Raw genomic sequence first — 14,591 nt, 5'->3', positions numbered from 1 at the left:
GTCGTGACCCCATGTGGGATGTGGGAAGTGACTCTAATGGCTTGCTTTGGCCAATAGAAGGTGACATATTGTGCCAGTTCTTGGGTCTGGCTCTAAGAGAACTGGCAGCTCTTCTTTGTCCCTCCCGGGATACACCCACCATATAAAGGTGAGGTCCAGGTGATCCCACAATGGCCCATTCGCTCTCAGCACGTGACTGTGACTGAAGCCTCTAATGACACAGGCTGCCATCTGACTGCAGCCACCTTCTCCATCCTTGCAGACTCCTCCCACACGGAAGAGCCACCCAGCCGAGTGTCAGCAGCCCCAGCTCACTGAGTTCTACATGAGCAGTGATACATTGTTGCTGGTTTAACTGTTTGCCGCAGTAGCGGATAGGAGGATAGTCTCCAGCACGTCTACCCTTATTGTCTAAGAGTAAGGATGCTCTCATAGAGCCCCACTACAGAACTTCAGTACCAGCCCACTGGTCCTAAGGATGGGATGCCTTCTGCAGCATTTTTCTCCTCTGGTGCCAGAAAGATTCCTCTACACAAACGTGTATCTACCAGCTAGGACCATCTGCCCACAACTGACAGAAAGACAGAAGTGCAGCATCTAGCAAACATTGCTTGTGCATGCAGGGAGGGGGATCTCACCAGGCTCAATGCTCAAGGGAAATGGGTGGACTACCCCAGGCCCAGTTCCTGCTGTTTCCAGAACACCAGGAGCCCTTGTCCTCAAACCCCTGGTAGGTAGCCGGAACTCCTTACTGACCTCTCAGATCAATCAGGGCTGGTTGCTGCTCTCATCTCCACTTGCTGGGTGACCCTGCACAGCATCCTTTGGAGGCTAAGGTGTTCAACCAGTAAAAGTCAGAAGCTTTCCAGATCCTTGTTGGAAGGGGGCAGAGCATAGCAGGCAGGCGGCAGGTGGGCAGTCAGCAGGCTTCCTACCATTTCTTCCTTCCAGAATACCGGTTTTATGGGTGAGCTCCATATATTTTGGCTCAAGAACAATTGTGCCCAGAGGGTAGAAAAACAAATATTTAGTCTTGGAGGAAACGGCGGGTTCCGGGACCATGTCAGCTTCACTGTCTAAGGCCATAAGGGCACTGCTGACTCACGTACCTGTCAAGAGATGCTGACGGAACAAGTGCAGTTTCATTAGTGGCAGCAGAGACAGGGCACAGGGGCCAGTGGGTTCCTCCTGGCAGACTGCACCCTTCTGGGAATCTGAGATTCAGCAGTGGACATGGGCAGTTCCCCAGATTTCCATTCCTAAAGCTGCCTCAGGATTCATCCTATGTAGCCATCTCTATGGCTACTGATAGAATTTATAAAGGATCCCATGGACTGAGCAGAGTTGACATGAGAGGGAGGGGTGAATGACAGTTGGGCCAGCTATAGCAACTGGCACTCCTGACAGACATGACCTGGTCCTTTCCTTAACAGCAATTGCCTAAAAGAACAAATCCTAGGTATGGGTGGCACAGGCCACCTTCAAAATGACACCTCAAACCAGATGAAGCTGGAGGCAAGAACCATGAGGAAGTGGTTGCTGGCTCTGACAGGGTATGTTCAAGTTCTGTTCCTTCAGGGATCCATCTCCTCATCTCGGCAGCAGGAGGACACAGAAGCCTCACCCAATGCCAGTTCCTGGACTCTGGAAAGGAAGGCTAGTCCTCACCTTCTAGCTCCAGTCCTTGTTGTAGGGCCCTGGGCAATCTTTCCAGTTTATCTCTCAAGGCTTCAGTATAGGGTGTCTTCAAGGGTGCCTATGAGAGCTGAAAGTGTGGTAAATGCAAGAATGTAAGTAGAATGCAGCTCAGGCCGCCATATTTGGCAGTCCTTTCCCTCAGGCACCTGAGACACAGTGAGTCTGCAGTGCCTCACCTTGGAGTGCCAGGGCCTCTCATCTTGATAAGTGAATTCAGGTCAAAGACAGTATTGGCAGCTGCACGCCCTCCTTGCCATCCACTTCCCTGCCTCCTACCCAGGATCGGAGAGCCTGGCTGCAGACTTGTGCTAGGAAATCACCCCTATCTTCAGAAAAGCATAATCCCCCTCCACTTCTGCCACATGCACCCTGACTTCCTCTTCTCAGAGCTCTCACCGTGTTCTCATTGCCTGCCTGCAGTGTTAGTAATTCTAACAAGCTTAATTCTTCTAGGGCTAAGCTTTCCCCCTGCAACCCTGCTCCATGTCCCTCTGAACCTCCACCCTGTCACCAAGGGCTTAGCAGACAGCCTATCCTGAAGCAGGGTGTCTTGTCTTCAGTGATGTCTTGTCTTCAAAGCAACATCCAGACAAACACCACTGGGAAGTTCGTACACTGTGAGCAGCCTGGCTTTGTTTTGACAGAGGTTAAGCTCACAGAGCATAAAGCTCACCACTGTAGGGTGCTGTCAGTCAGCTCCGTGCAGCCTTTGCCGAAGACAACCCTCCTAAGTAAGACAGCGACCATATTCCCCAGATCCGTGGTACCTGCCCACAGGAGACCATCCCGATGAGGCCTGCAGACTTTTGAGGTCTGTCTCAGTCAACAACATACTGTCTCAGAAAATTGTTCTCTTTAGTAAAAACTGACTTTCCCTAAAGCCCTCCCAGAACTCCAGAGGATTTCTTGGTTTAGGCTGGAACATAAAGCTACTCAATGAGGAAGGCCTCTCGATGCCCAGGATTGCCCTGCTACAAAACTACCTAAAAGTACAGGACAGATGGGCTAGGGTCATATTTGTACCGAGAATTCTTGACTGGCATAGGTATATGCCCACAGACACAGCATCCAGGAGGCTGAAGCAGGATTGTGAGTTTGAGGCAGCATGGTCTACCCCAGGAGAACTTATCTCAAGATACCATGAATGAATAAAATAAATATTCCCCTCGAAGGGCACCACGGGCAAAGGAACCCAGGTAAGGAGGCAGCATGAATCCATCTTTGCAAAGACTTAAACTGAGCAGTGTCTAAGCTGGGGACACTCAAGGAGACCTCACCTAACAATAAAAAAGACTCTGGCGAAACAGAGAGGATCCAAGAAAAGGTGTAAGAGATATGAGTGGGAACACCTACTATAGGGGCTCATTGGTCAGCAGGCAAGGTGCCACTAAGTGGGGGTGCGACCTTGGACTTGTCGGGTGGAAGGCACATTTACATAAACCAACAGGACACACTGCTAAAGGGACTACCTTCCAAAATGGGGTAGTCTCTCACACACTGTTGGGGGAGGGTGTCAGCCCTTCTAGAGGGGTGTTGGTCAACTTAGAAAGAGTAGGATACACTTATATCCCAGAGGTTCCAGGGTTGGGTAGAGAAGTGTGGGTGCCCTGGAGGGGTAGGACACAGATTCCTAAGTGACATGGATCCCCAGGGGAGTAGGGGTTGGAGACATCATAATGCCCACCTCTTACCTGGAAACACCAATGCTAAAGGGAGGGGCACAGGAAGCAAGGGGAGGAAGGGACCCTGCCCACAGTAGGTACTCCCAAAATGCTAGTCACCAGCTCTTGAAAATGACAGCCACAGCTAAGACCAGGGATTGCCTTCTATCCCGGTAGAGACTCTGGGACCCTGTGACCACCAGGTCCTTTATTCATTTACATGTTTGTGACTGTTCAACCTCTCTCCAGGGTGTGCTGGGAGCTGTTTATTATCCCCAGCCCACAAGCCCCCGCTACAGAAAACGTAGCGGTCACTCCTGAGGTCATAGTGGCCCTCAGCAGCGGCCTTTCTTTCCGGCCCACCCCTCACCCCACCCCTCACCCCACCCCTCCGGTCTTTGGGGTCTGTGATTAGCCTGGGTATTGAATGACCCCTGCTCTTCTTCCCCCACCTCGCAAGGGTTAATCAGCCTTCCTGCAGAGCGGCTGGGCGGCTCGGAAGGAGGCAGCGAAGCGGCCTGGCGGCAGGCTGCTTTCATTACTTTGATGGGATACATGTGCTTGGCTTTATCTCCGGCCCTTTCTCTGTAATTCAGCGCTTGAACGTCTCAGCTGTCGGCCGATCTGCAGACAATTGCTTGGGGTAATACTATCCGGAAAAAGCTGATAAAACGCAGATGTGCCGAGGCCTCTGAAATTTGCGGTTTGCTAAGTGGTTCGAGCGATGCTTGCCTGCGGCCGGGGCGCTTCCCGGAGAGGCTGGGAACTGAGGGGTGGGAGGTGATTTTTTTTTTTTAAGTGAAAGGTTGAGTAGAGGAAGTGACTATAGAAATTTTTTCTCTGTAATTAGGAAGATCAGCCAATAGAAAGTGGGAGGGAGATGGGACTGTGCTAAAAGACTGGGCAAACAGCTCACCCTGGGGTCCCCTCCTACCCAGCCTAGTGGCTGGGGCATATAGGAATAGGACATCCGGCTTCCCCTGTGTGGCCCGGAGTGGGTAGGGATGAGGATTCTCACAAGGAACCATGTATGGGCTGTGTGGCCTTGGGTAGGCCCTTTCCCTTCTCTTACAGTCAGCTCAACTGACAGCAGTTATTTAATAGTTACCTATGGGGATTGGGGCATGCCAGCACGTGGCCTTTATACTGCACGGTGTCAGGATGCTTCCTTTCCTCCTCACTGGGAAGGATGAGTAGCATGCTCTGCTGTCGCCATGTGAACAACACAGAGATTCCCATTGAACAACAGGCACGGGACTCAAGAGAGATTTGAATTTCTGAAGTCAAAATTACTGGGCTTGAGAAATAGCAATCTACTGGGTGCTTGGGGGTGGGGGTCCTTCAACCCTGTCCCGGAAGTACCCAGGTCATCTGGCTCAGGTGATAAAACAGATTCCTTTGGTGGGAGTGGCCTGAGACCCTGCTGGTGACATCAGTGCCACAGGGTTGGAGAGGAGCTCCAGGCATGTGCTCCAGGATAGGAAGATTTGCACCCCATCCCCTACAATTCTCAAGTCTAGGTGGCTTCTGCTGCCCAAAGAAGGCAGGCAATGTGGCTGGTGCCATCTAGCCCATGAGGACAGAGCCAGCTCTCTATGCCAGACTCTCTGGGGATCACATTGTATATTAAACTGGCCCAGTTTGCAGGTTCACGGGGAAGTGTCCCAGAAGACAGTATACTTTACTTTGCCTGTTCCAAACTGTTTCTGTGACAAAGGACACAGCACAGGGAACGTGCATGAGGTCGCGCTGTCCTGAAGGCCGTGGCCAAGGGTTCCTGAAACGCAGAGGAAGTAGCCTGGCTTCACAGAGGCAGACACTGCTGTCCTTGTGGGTCACAGTTCTGGATCAACAGTCCCAGAAAGAGAGCCAGGTAGGACAAGGTAAGTGAGGAAGATGAGGTCTGCACTCCCTTTGGCATCATGTTATTGAGAGTTCCCATGGGAAGTGCATCAGCCATACCCATTTTTCAGGTGAGGGGACTGAGGCTCAGATGGCATCCACTCCTGCCCACATTTGTCTCCTGATCAGATCAGAGTTGGGATCGACAACCAAGCTCATTTGGGAGTATTGGGCTCCAAAGCCTATACGTTATGGTTATGTCTGCCCCACACTGATGCTGGACAAACAGGACTAGGGATGGTGGGCAGATGATACAGGCTCTGTCAGGCCCTCTGAACTTTAGGACAGAGCCTGAGGGCTGGGGCTGCCTTGAAAAGACTGGCTGGCAATTAAAGGGTAGCGTGTGCAGTTCCCACCTCTCAGAGAAAGAGGGCGTCTGTCCCCCGCTGGGGTGTGGGCAGAGCTGGTAGCAATTTTCCCACAATGTGTAAATTAGTCAGTTTCCCAGTCTGTAAACCCAGCCTTTGAAGCGACCCTAATGAAGCACTCCATTAGGGTTTAATGATGGCTGCCTCCAGCAGGACTCGGCCGAGGCCTTTTGATGTCTAGGGGCCACGGGTTGGAGGCTCAACTTATCTAACTGCCCCGGCAGGCTTAGAAAAAAAAAAAAGTCAAAAAGCCCCCTTAGAGAAGTTGAAAATTTTTTAATGAAAAAAGTTAGCCCTGGCCTGACTGATGGTGGCACTTCAAAGCCTGTGCAAACTAAATTGCTGTGGACTGCTTAATTCAAAAGTGTTCCCTCGCGGGTGACAGCCCAGCAGTGACAAAATACAATTGGCAACAGGAGCCGGCAAGATCAAAGGCTGGCTATTGTAATGGCTTTGTTGCGTGAAGAATGGTGCATTGTCAGGACTTTTGAAGCCTTTTTCTTTTCTTTTCTTTCTCCTATTTTTTTTCTTGGCTCCAGCGCCATCCTGGGAGCCCCCCTACCCCCCTCAGAATCTATGTGTATAAATACATGTAATTACACCCTTCTGATAAGGCACCTCTGTTGGCAGAGGCTGCGGCAGACTGCCTGAGGTTCTGGAGATCTGTGGAGCTGGGTAACATTGGTTAGATTCTAAAAATCATTCCTGTGTTTTTGTTAGAAAAGGTCCTGTGAGTCACCCTGGGGGTGAATTTAAGCTAATATCCTCTCATCGTCTTCAGGGCTATTTTAGGATTTTCTTCAGATTAAAGCAGTTCTGCCCTAGAGACTCCCTGGTGGGAGGAGGAGGAGAAAATGTCAGGGTCCTGGGTCCCCTTGGTCCTCCCAGCTTCTATTTCCCCAGGCATAGCCTAGAGGTTCATTTAATAACTCCCCATGAGTTGATCGAAGCTGTGACTTGTAAAATGTTTCTCTGTAGGGTCATCAAGAGCTGAGATGGTTCAGAATCTGGAAAGCTCACTGCTCCCCTTGGCTTCTTCGACACCCCTACCCTTCTCTAGGCCTCCTTCCAGTCTCCGTGGTTCACCTGCTTCCAAAACCATGGCCTTGACGCACACGAACACAGACCCAAGCTGAGATGCTCAAACATCACTCCTGAGACCCAGAAACAGGTAGAAGGAAGTTGGACCAGGACCTAGGACTGTGCAGTCAATGCCCCCACCGCACAGCAGACCCTCACTCCCAATACTTTGGCTCCCGGCACCCATTCTCTTCTCCAGGAAGCTCATGGCCTCTCTCTTGCTAGGTCTCCTGGAGTTTCCTGGCTGGACACGATGTTCAGATAAACCAAAAGCCTTTACATACAACCAACATTGCAGAAGCCTCTGGAATCCTCACCTGCTGTGTTCTTAGCCATCAGAGGCAGCAGCTAGGTCATTTGTGAGCTGGGTTGAGGCTGGGACAACAGGGAACCTGGGGACTGTTAGGAAGCGAGAACATGTCTGCTTCTTTTATGACCTCCAATATTAGTCACCAGGAAGCTGCCCCATGAAGCACACGACCTCGTATCACTAACTCGGCTTGAATTAATTAAGGAGACTCGTATGGGGATAATTAGAGACCTTTCTGTTGATGACATCTCATCTCCTGGTGGTGGAATTGGCTTCTGCATCCTCTGGCATTTCCTTAGGTCCCCACAGATACTGCTAACAGGTTCTGTTTTTCCAAAGTACCTTAGCTCTATGGCAGGACGGGGTTAGTGAGTCCACTGATTATGGCACATGGACTCCGGGGATGAAGGGAGGATAGGGAGATGGCTTCTGTTTCCATCTGCCTTGCCTTACTTCCTTATTTTCTTCATGATTTCAGTTCTTTGTTTTTAAACCTCACCGACATCAAGACCACTAATTTCCCAAACATTCAAGGGAGCACCATGTTAAAACTTCTACTCTAGGGCTGGAGAGATGGCTCAATGGTTAAGAGCACTGACTGCTCTTCCTGAGGTCCTGAGTTCAATTCCCAGCAACCACGTGGTGGCTCACAACCATCTTTAATGGGATCCGATGTCCTCTTCTGGTGTGTCTGAAGACAGCTACAGTGTACTCAATACATGAAATAAATAAATCTTAAAAAAAAAAAAAAACCGAAAAACAAAACTTCTACTCTAAAAGCTTAAGTTTCTAAGTGTGCTATCCCAATGTCTACGTGAAGTCCCCGGTGTCTCTGAGATACTCCTGTTAACCATGACAGGGACCCAGCACTCACCATGGTCCCACCCTCTCTCCATAATCATACACAAGTATGTGCGCAAACCCAGCTGAGCAATTATGACTAATTAAATCAATTAGAGACAGTCTAGCAGGAGGGATTATGGTCGTTCGGGTGTGGGCCTCTGTAATATTTTAACAGTAAATGCATGGGCCCCAGAGAGGCCTGGCAGGGAGACAGGAACAAAAGCGTGTCCAAATGCCAAGCCATGTTGCTGGGTGACCCTCGCTGGCTGTATCGCCGCCTGCCCGGGGAAGACAATGCTAATGAAATGCCAATAAAATATTTTGAGGGAAAGTATGAAAGCTTCAAAATGAGTTAATTAAAAACGGATCAAACGCGAGGCTCCAAAAGTATGTGCGGTGGTAAGTTTCAGGGCTTGAAATTTGACAAGAGGGAAAGTTTTGGTTTGGTTTGGTTTTGTCCCCAGCACTAGGCAGAACTTTAAAGTGACGGAGCTGGGCCTCTGGATTGCTGTCTTCCAAACGTCAGCCTCTGCCAGTTTCCGCACCCAGTAAGTGATGCTCAGGGGTGCTCCGAACTCCATCTGCTGCCTTTCACCATGGCAGAGACCGGCTAGGGCCTCTCTCCAAGGCTGGGTCAGGATGAGGCCAATTAGAAGCCGCTGCAAACATGGCAAGGACAAGGGGGGCTGTTCCCAGGAGCAGCTGTGCGCCAAGGCATTTGTAGAGCAAAATCTTGACTCTATTTACACCCACTCTGCTGGCCATCAGCACTCAGTGATGCCCAACGATGACAGCCTGCAGAATTAGCACTGTGGTGGTGAGGCTTCCTGAAAGGGACTGGCTGGGCAGTCTTCTCACCATACTAGAATGCACTCCACAGCCATCTGGGAAGCAGCAGCGAAGCCATGGACTTCCCAGCTTCCCTCATCCTGGTGGCCTGGAAATAACTGGGAGCTCTTAGGCTCGCTGTGGACCAGGTAAGAGGATAGGAGAACAAGGGTGGTTTCAATGCTGTCAATCATGGCTAGCTTTGGTCCAGCAGAGAGATTTGAAGCAAATGCTCCAGTAACAGACAACAACTATTCCTGTCAAATGACACTGACCAGTTCCCTGGCCAGGACACATGCTGTAGGAAGAAAGGATAGGAATACTAAAGTCTGGATAGGCAGAATCCAGTGTGGCCCACAGAAAGGTGCAAAGAAGCCTTCCTTCTAGACCAGAGGTTCTCGAGCTGTGGATTGCAACTCTTTTGAGCTTGTATTTCAACTACATTATGATTCCTTACAGTAGCAAAATTAGTTATGAAGCAGCGATGAAATAATTTTATAGTAGGGGCCACCACAACACAAGGAACTGGATTAAAGAGCATTAGGAAGGTTGAGAACCACTGTCCTCCAGGGTACATAGACTTGGCCCTGCATCTACTTCTGGTCTCTATGCTGAGTCTAAGATGCTCTATCCCAGCATCCTCTGGTCTGGGATAAGGACGCTGGTGCTCAGAGAGGTCCGGGAACTTGTCTGGGGCCACACAGTGGAAAGCAGCCATTAGATGCTAAAATGTCCTAGCTCACAGACCGTGTCTGTGACTGCTGTGCTATGTGTCATCTCAGAGCACCGGTGCTGCTTTTCCTTGGTGTGGAGTTCCCTGCTGGAGGGCTACCACACATGGAGAAGCTCAGGGTCTTGCTAGGATTTTGCAGGCTGTTTGAAGGTTAAACCCAAGGCCCTGTCTCCTGGTGAATTCGATGAGTGTCTTGGCACTCATATATTATAAACTCTCACCAGCCACTGTTTCGCCAGTGCTCCAGATAAGCAAGCACCCAAGAGCCCAATCCCCTCAGCTACAAAGGGACACTCCTGTGCAGTGAGACAGACTTTGGACCCCTTTGTGAAAGTACTCTACCCTCTGTGGAAGCTGGTTCCTCATTGGTCTTGACTCTGTGTGTCACCCGGCACCCAGCTGTTCCGGGTCTTGGCTTATATGGAGCAGTTCTTTCTCTCTTTGGTTTACACTGCTCCAAGGCCCTGATGTCACATGGGGAAGGATGCTGTTCTTCCTGGAAATCCCCATCCCCCCCATCCCCCCCCCCCCCACAGAGGATGGATTTGAACAGGATACCCTCTGACTCCTCACCTGCTACCATCTAATGTCTTGCTGGTTTTGGCTTGGTGATTTTCTTCCAATAGCCACACTGTCATACGTAAATACTGCATTTCAGCTTGTTTCCTAAGAATGTGCAGGAACTTAACCATCTGGTTGGGACCCAGGGGACCACGTTCACATACATTTAGTCGTATGCCCCAGGAGAGGTGTGCCTGTAGCCATGGATGTTCCCTGGCTCCCTGTGCAGGACAACCCAGTGCACAAGCTCGAGATGTAAAGACGCCTCAGTGGGCAAAACACTGAAGCATGAGGACCTGAGCTTACATCCAAGTACCTACAGAAGAACCAGGTGTGTATGGAAGCTACCCATAATCCCGGTGCACAGAAGGCAGAGATGGTCCTCTGAACAAGCTGAGAACCCAAAGAGCTAGCTGTGGGTTTGGTGAGAGAGACCCTTCCTCAATCTATAAGGTGGGGAACATTGAGGAAGACTCCTAACCTCAGACTTCAAGACACGTTCATATATCCATGCAAATACACGCATGCACACCATGTACATTCTCAAGAAAACACATTTGCTACTGGGAAGAACAGAGGGTTGCTGAATGACAGGTGGCAATCTGGAACAGGCTGGCTGGCAAGACTGCCTGGATGACCCTTGAGTGGCAGTAAATACAATCAGAGAATGCTTTGGGGTCTGATAATAGGAGGAAGTTAGCTGAGCCCCTATAATTCAGCAGGTGAACCCCAGCAGGAGAGGACATGGACAGCCATATTTAAAGTGTCTCCCAGAAGAGCTGAGTCAACCTGATTCCCCCAAAAATGCTGCTGGCCCTCCTCAGCATCCTCACAGCCAGAAGGTAGAAACTGGAGCCTGAAGATGGGGTGCTGGCAGCTCTCAGGAGACACTGCCTCTGTGGGAAGAACCCCCACCACAAGTCTAGGTACCCTCTTCCTGAGCAGCCTGGTTATCAGCCAACCCCACAGACCTCTGGAGGATATGCAGGGTGTGGCAGAAGGGAAGGGGTATCGAGCCCCATTTCTCTACCTGTAGCTAGGACTAGGGATCCTACACCAGCTCCAGACCTCTTTTCTATCTCCTTAACAAGCTGTTCAGTCCCTAGCTGGGGATGCCCACCTCAGAAGACTGCACAGTCAGATGTGAAGCTGAGCTTCGAAGTTTGTGAAGCTACTGTCTCTGGTCCTAAGACACAAAATGGAGGCGACCTTAACATCTGCCTGGCTGATCCCAGGAGTCTAGAGCTCACTCTGCAGACAAGGCTGGCCTCCAAGTCAGAGATCTGCCTGCCTCTGCTTCCATTAAAGGTGTGTACCACCACACCCAACTGAGGCATGTTTGAGCAGGAATACAGTGCAAACTGAACACAGAAGGCAACCGTCTTTGCCTCTCGATGTGGCAGGGAGGAATGACAAGCCCCAGCACTTCTTACAAGTATCGCCCAGCTCCAGCTTGGCATAAGAGAGCTGGAGGAGCTAGTGGACATCCTCGGGAGTCACTGGAGAGGAAAGGGGGCCCCAAAAGATCAGAATTTGGGTCCTGCCCCCTCCCCTTTACTCTGTCTGTCCCACAGATGGTGAGATCACCATTGTACAAAGCTCTAGTCCTTGAGAGAAGAGTTGTGAAAGCCACAGAACAATGATAGTGTCTTTGCAAATGGGAAGAGGAGACTCCCTATAGTATGGGCAGCATAATCACAGAAGGATAGAGAGAAGGAAGTGTTTCTTGCCGAGTGAAAAGGAAAACAGATATCCATCTTCCTCCCAGGATGTGAGATGTCACATAGACACCTCCACCCACAACCACACCCCTGCCTAGGCTCCCCGCTGCACTTCCAGGAACCAAGTGTCTCCTTATAGCAGGAGTGCACACTTCCTCTTGGCTCCTAGGTCTTCTTCCTTGGCTTGCTTTTGGTGGATACCAGTTTCTACTGGTATCTGGTCCTGGGAGACCTTGGTTAGTCTCTCTCTGCACCTCGACGGGGTAAATGGATTGCTAGAAGTCACTCATAAAACCTACTGCTCTAGCTCTTTCTCTGCAGGTCCCCAGGCTGCTTTTCTTGAGCTTGGTCTCTGGCCAAGGGCTCCCGACATAGCCTGCAGCCAAAAGCCCCTACACAAGCAGGGCCTCCCCTCCTCCCCACTGGATTCCCTACAGGGCCACCACCGCAAAAAACAAGGGGGACAGAGAGCAACCATGTTTTAATTTACTCGATTAAATCACCATGTGGACAGAGGCTTGCGTAGGAATCTGCTTTACAGAACTTTCCATTTAATAGAATTAGTTGAAACCAGATCAGCGGAGCCCCGGTCCCTGCAGGCCATCTGCCCAGACAGAGAACCGGCTTCCCTAAACAGAACCCCATGCTGCCGGGAGCCTCCTCTGAGGGGCCGGCAGGGAGTTGCCCCCTGCACCGGCCTGTCTCCTCCAAAGGCTCAAAGCCCTTCCCTGTGGGGGCGGCGGGGCCAGCAAAGCTCACCACCGGTTTCAGCTACAGCTACGGGCGGGCGGGCGGGAGGGGGATTTTAATCAGCATCACAGTTGGCTCCACCTGTGGAAGGCGCGTGCCAAAACTGGGGACTATGGAGGGAGATGCCAACGGAAAGGATTTTAATTCAGAGAAAACGGCTGTCACATCTACTGCCCGGACTCTTCTGGAAAATTAGATAAACTAACATTTACTCAGTATTTTCGCCTCCCAAGAAGTTCCCCACGTGTTTTATTTAGTCCTTGTGGCAATACTACAGGGAGGTTTTTATTTTTTTATTTTTTTTCAGATCGGTGGCAGTGGAATTTAGTCACCCAAGCCACAAAGTGAAGCCACATCCAGGCTTCAGAATTCTAGAAGGTACTCACAGCATCAGAGCCTACTGTCCTGAGGCAAAGGACCCAGTGTCGTAGATTGAACCTTTACTAGGGTATCTGTTTTCCAGCTTTTTTTCCCCCTGTGCCTTGGAGCCCAGAAAAACTACTTTAAATGCTACCAAAGTTGTTCTTTGGACCGAGGGAAATGGTTTAACTCCCAAATCTGGGTTTCCTTGCCAGAGTGGGGATGCAGGGTGGGGTGGGGTGGGGCAGTGGAATGTATGAGAACAGTGACAACTGTCCCAGTTTCCCGGAGAGGGATAGGGGGACTGTCTGCACACTGTTGGAGCTCAACGTTCCCTGCTGGGAGTTCTGGGTAGTCAGTACAAATCCTGGGGCTGACCCTGTGAATCCCCCAGGGAGCAAATACCAGTACACTGGCCACTTAGGCACCTACCATTCCAAGCAGAGCCTAATAAACTCAGCCTCAGGGCCAAGCGAAGACACTTGTTTTTATGAATGGTTTTATTGGCACACCAGCATCCATTCCTTTATTTATCATCTATGTGTTTCCTTCTCAAAGCAGCAGAGCAAGGAGTTGCAACACCGGATGGATGGCTCAAGAAACCATGTCTTGTCCTCTGTAAAACAAACAAACAAACAAACAAACAAACAAAACAAAACAAAACAAAAACAAAAAAAACCTGCCAAACCCTAATTTACAGTGAGTAGTCATGGGTTTGGAAGGAAGGACCACCTACCTGACATACACAAGGCACTGGGCTTGACACACCTGCACCCAGCACAGAGGCAACCCTGCCTGACCAAGAAGCAGGAGAGGAGGGAACAGTGACAGGGTGGCACTTTATGCTAAAGGGCACCTGTAAGGCACTTAGCCCTAAGGGTCCTATATCCTCATCAGGGATTCTTGTATGAGAAATAGAAACTTGGGAGTATTAAAGGGGGGTCGTGGGTGGGGGGCAGCTGTTCCGTTATTAAAGAACTCTAAGTCTGTGACGTTCACCACATGGGAGGCTGCTGTGTGCAGCTGATGTGCACAGATTTATAAGGTCAAGCTTTACAGGCCTCCAGATCTACATGATGTCTTACCACATGCTCGTTACAAGTGCACGGTGCTGTCCTGCCAAACTGGGCAGTTAATATATTATGCTTCATGGCTGCAGCAGACATGAAGGAAATGCTCCAAGTAAAATATGGCCTCCAGAAATCTGCCGTGTCCCAGTTTCTCTGCCCTGGTTGGGCAGTTTCTGAGCCCTGGATTTTGGTTGTATTTTTCTCCTTTTCGCTCTTAACTCCCAAGTGGCAGGTGCTGTTCAGTTGATGGGCCCAGATGGCCTATAGGTGAAAGTAGAGACCTTCACCTGCCTTGAGGCAGGAGGAGCTCTGAAGAGAGAGCATTTCTCCAACCAGAGGGGAGTGTGTAGTCCTCCCTAGCCCAGGCCCAAAGGAGACATCACTACGTAATAGGGAGGTTACTTCAGGCTGCAACATTTGAGCTGAGGCTGTTTGAACAGAAGGAGTGACATGGCCTGGACCAGGATGCCCCTCGCAGTTAGGTATCTGGGTGTCCATCCCGTCAACTCAGGTTTCCCAAACCCTGCCCCTCAGAGGACTTCCTGGTGTGAACAGGACTCTGCCAGCTCTAGGAAGCAGAGGCAAGGGTCCTTCTTGATCATTCATGGAGGGGATTCGGGGAAGAGGGGAGTGGAAGGGACCTCAGATCGTGGTCCTACAAGTCAGAGGTTCTCAACCTGTGGGTCGAGACCCCTTTCACAAGGAT

The 14,591-nt window shown here is 50.5% G+C and overlaps 1 long non-coding RNA gene across 2 annotated transcripts; it reads left to right on the top strand.

The window, feature by feature from the left end:
* The first annotated feature begins 1,231 nt into the window (after positions 1–1,231).
* LOC134481773 (uncharacterized) lies at positions 1,232–7,784 on the top strand. 2 transcript variants are annotated; one of them, XR_010057572.1, is made up of 4 exons: positions 1,232–4,002; positions 5,077–5,242; positions 6,608–6,800; positions 6,935–7,784. It is a non-coding gene; the product is annotated as an uncharacterized LOC134481773 (long non-coding RNA). The 2 variants fall into 2 exon arrangements; XR_010057571.1 differs by having other exon boundaries at positions 6,608–7,784.
* The last annotated feature ends 6,807 nt before the right edge of the window (positions 7,785–14,591 follow it).

The sequence above is a fragment of the Rattus norvegicus genome, chromosome 14 (genome assembly GCF_036323735.1).
Source record: "Rattus norvegicus strain BN/NHsdMcwi chromosome 14, GRCr8, whole genome shotgun sequence".
Taxonomy (NCBI): Eukaryota; Metazoa; Chordata; class Mammalia; order Rodentia; family Muridae; genus Rattus; species Rattus norvegicus.
Note: the sequence above shows the minus strand (reverse complement) of the source record. Positions and strands in the feature narration are given on the sequence as shown.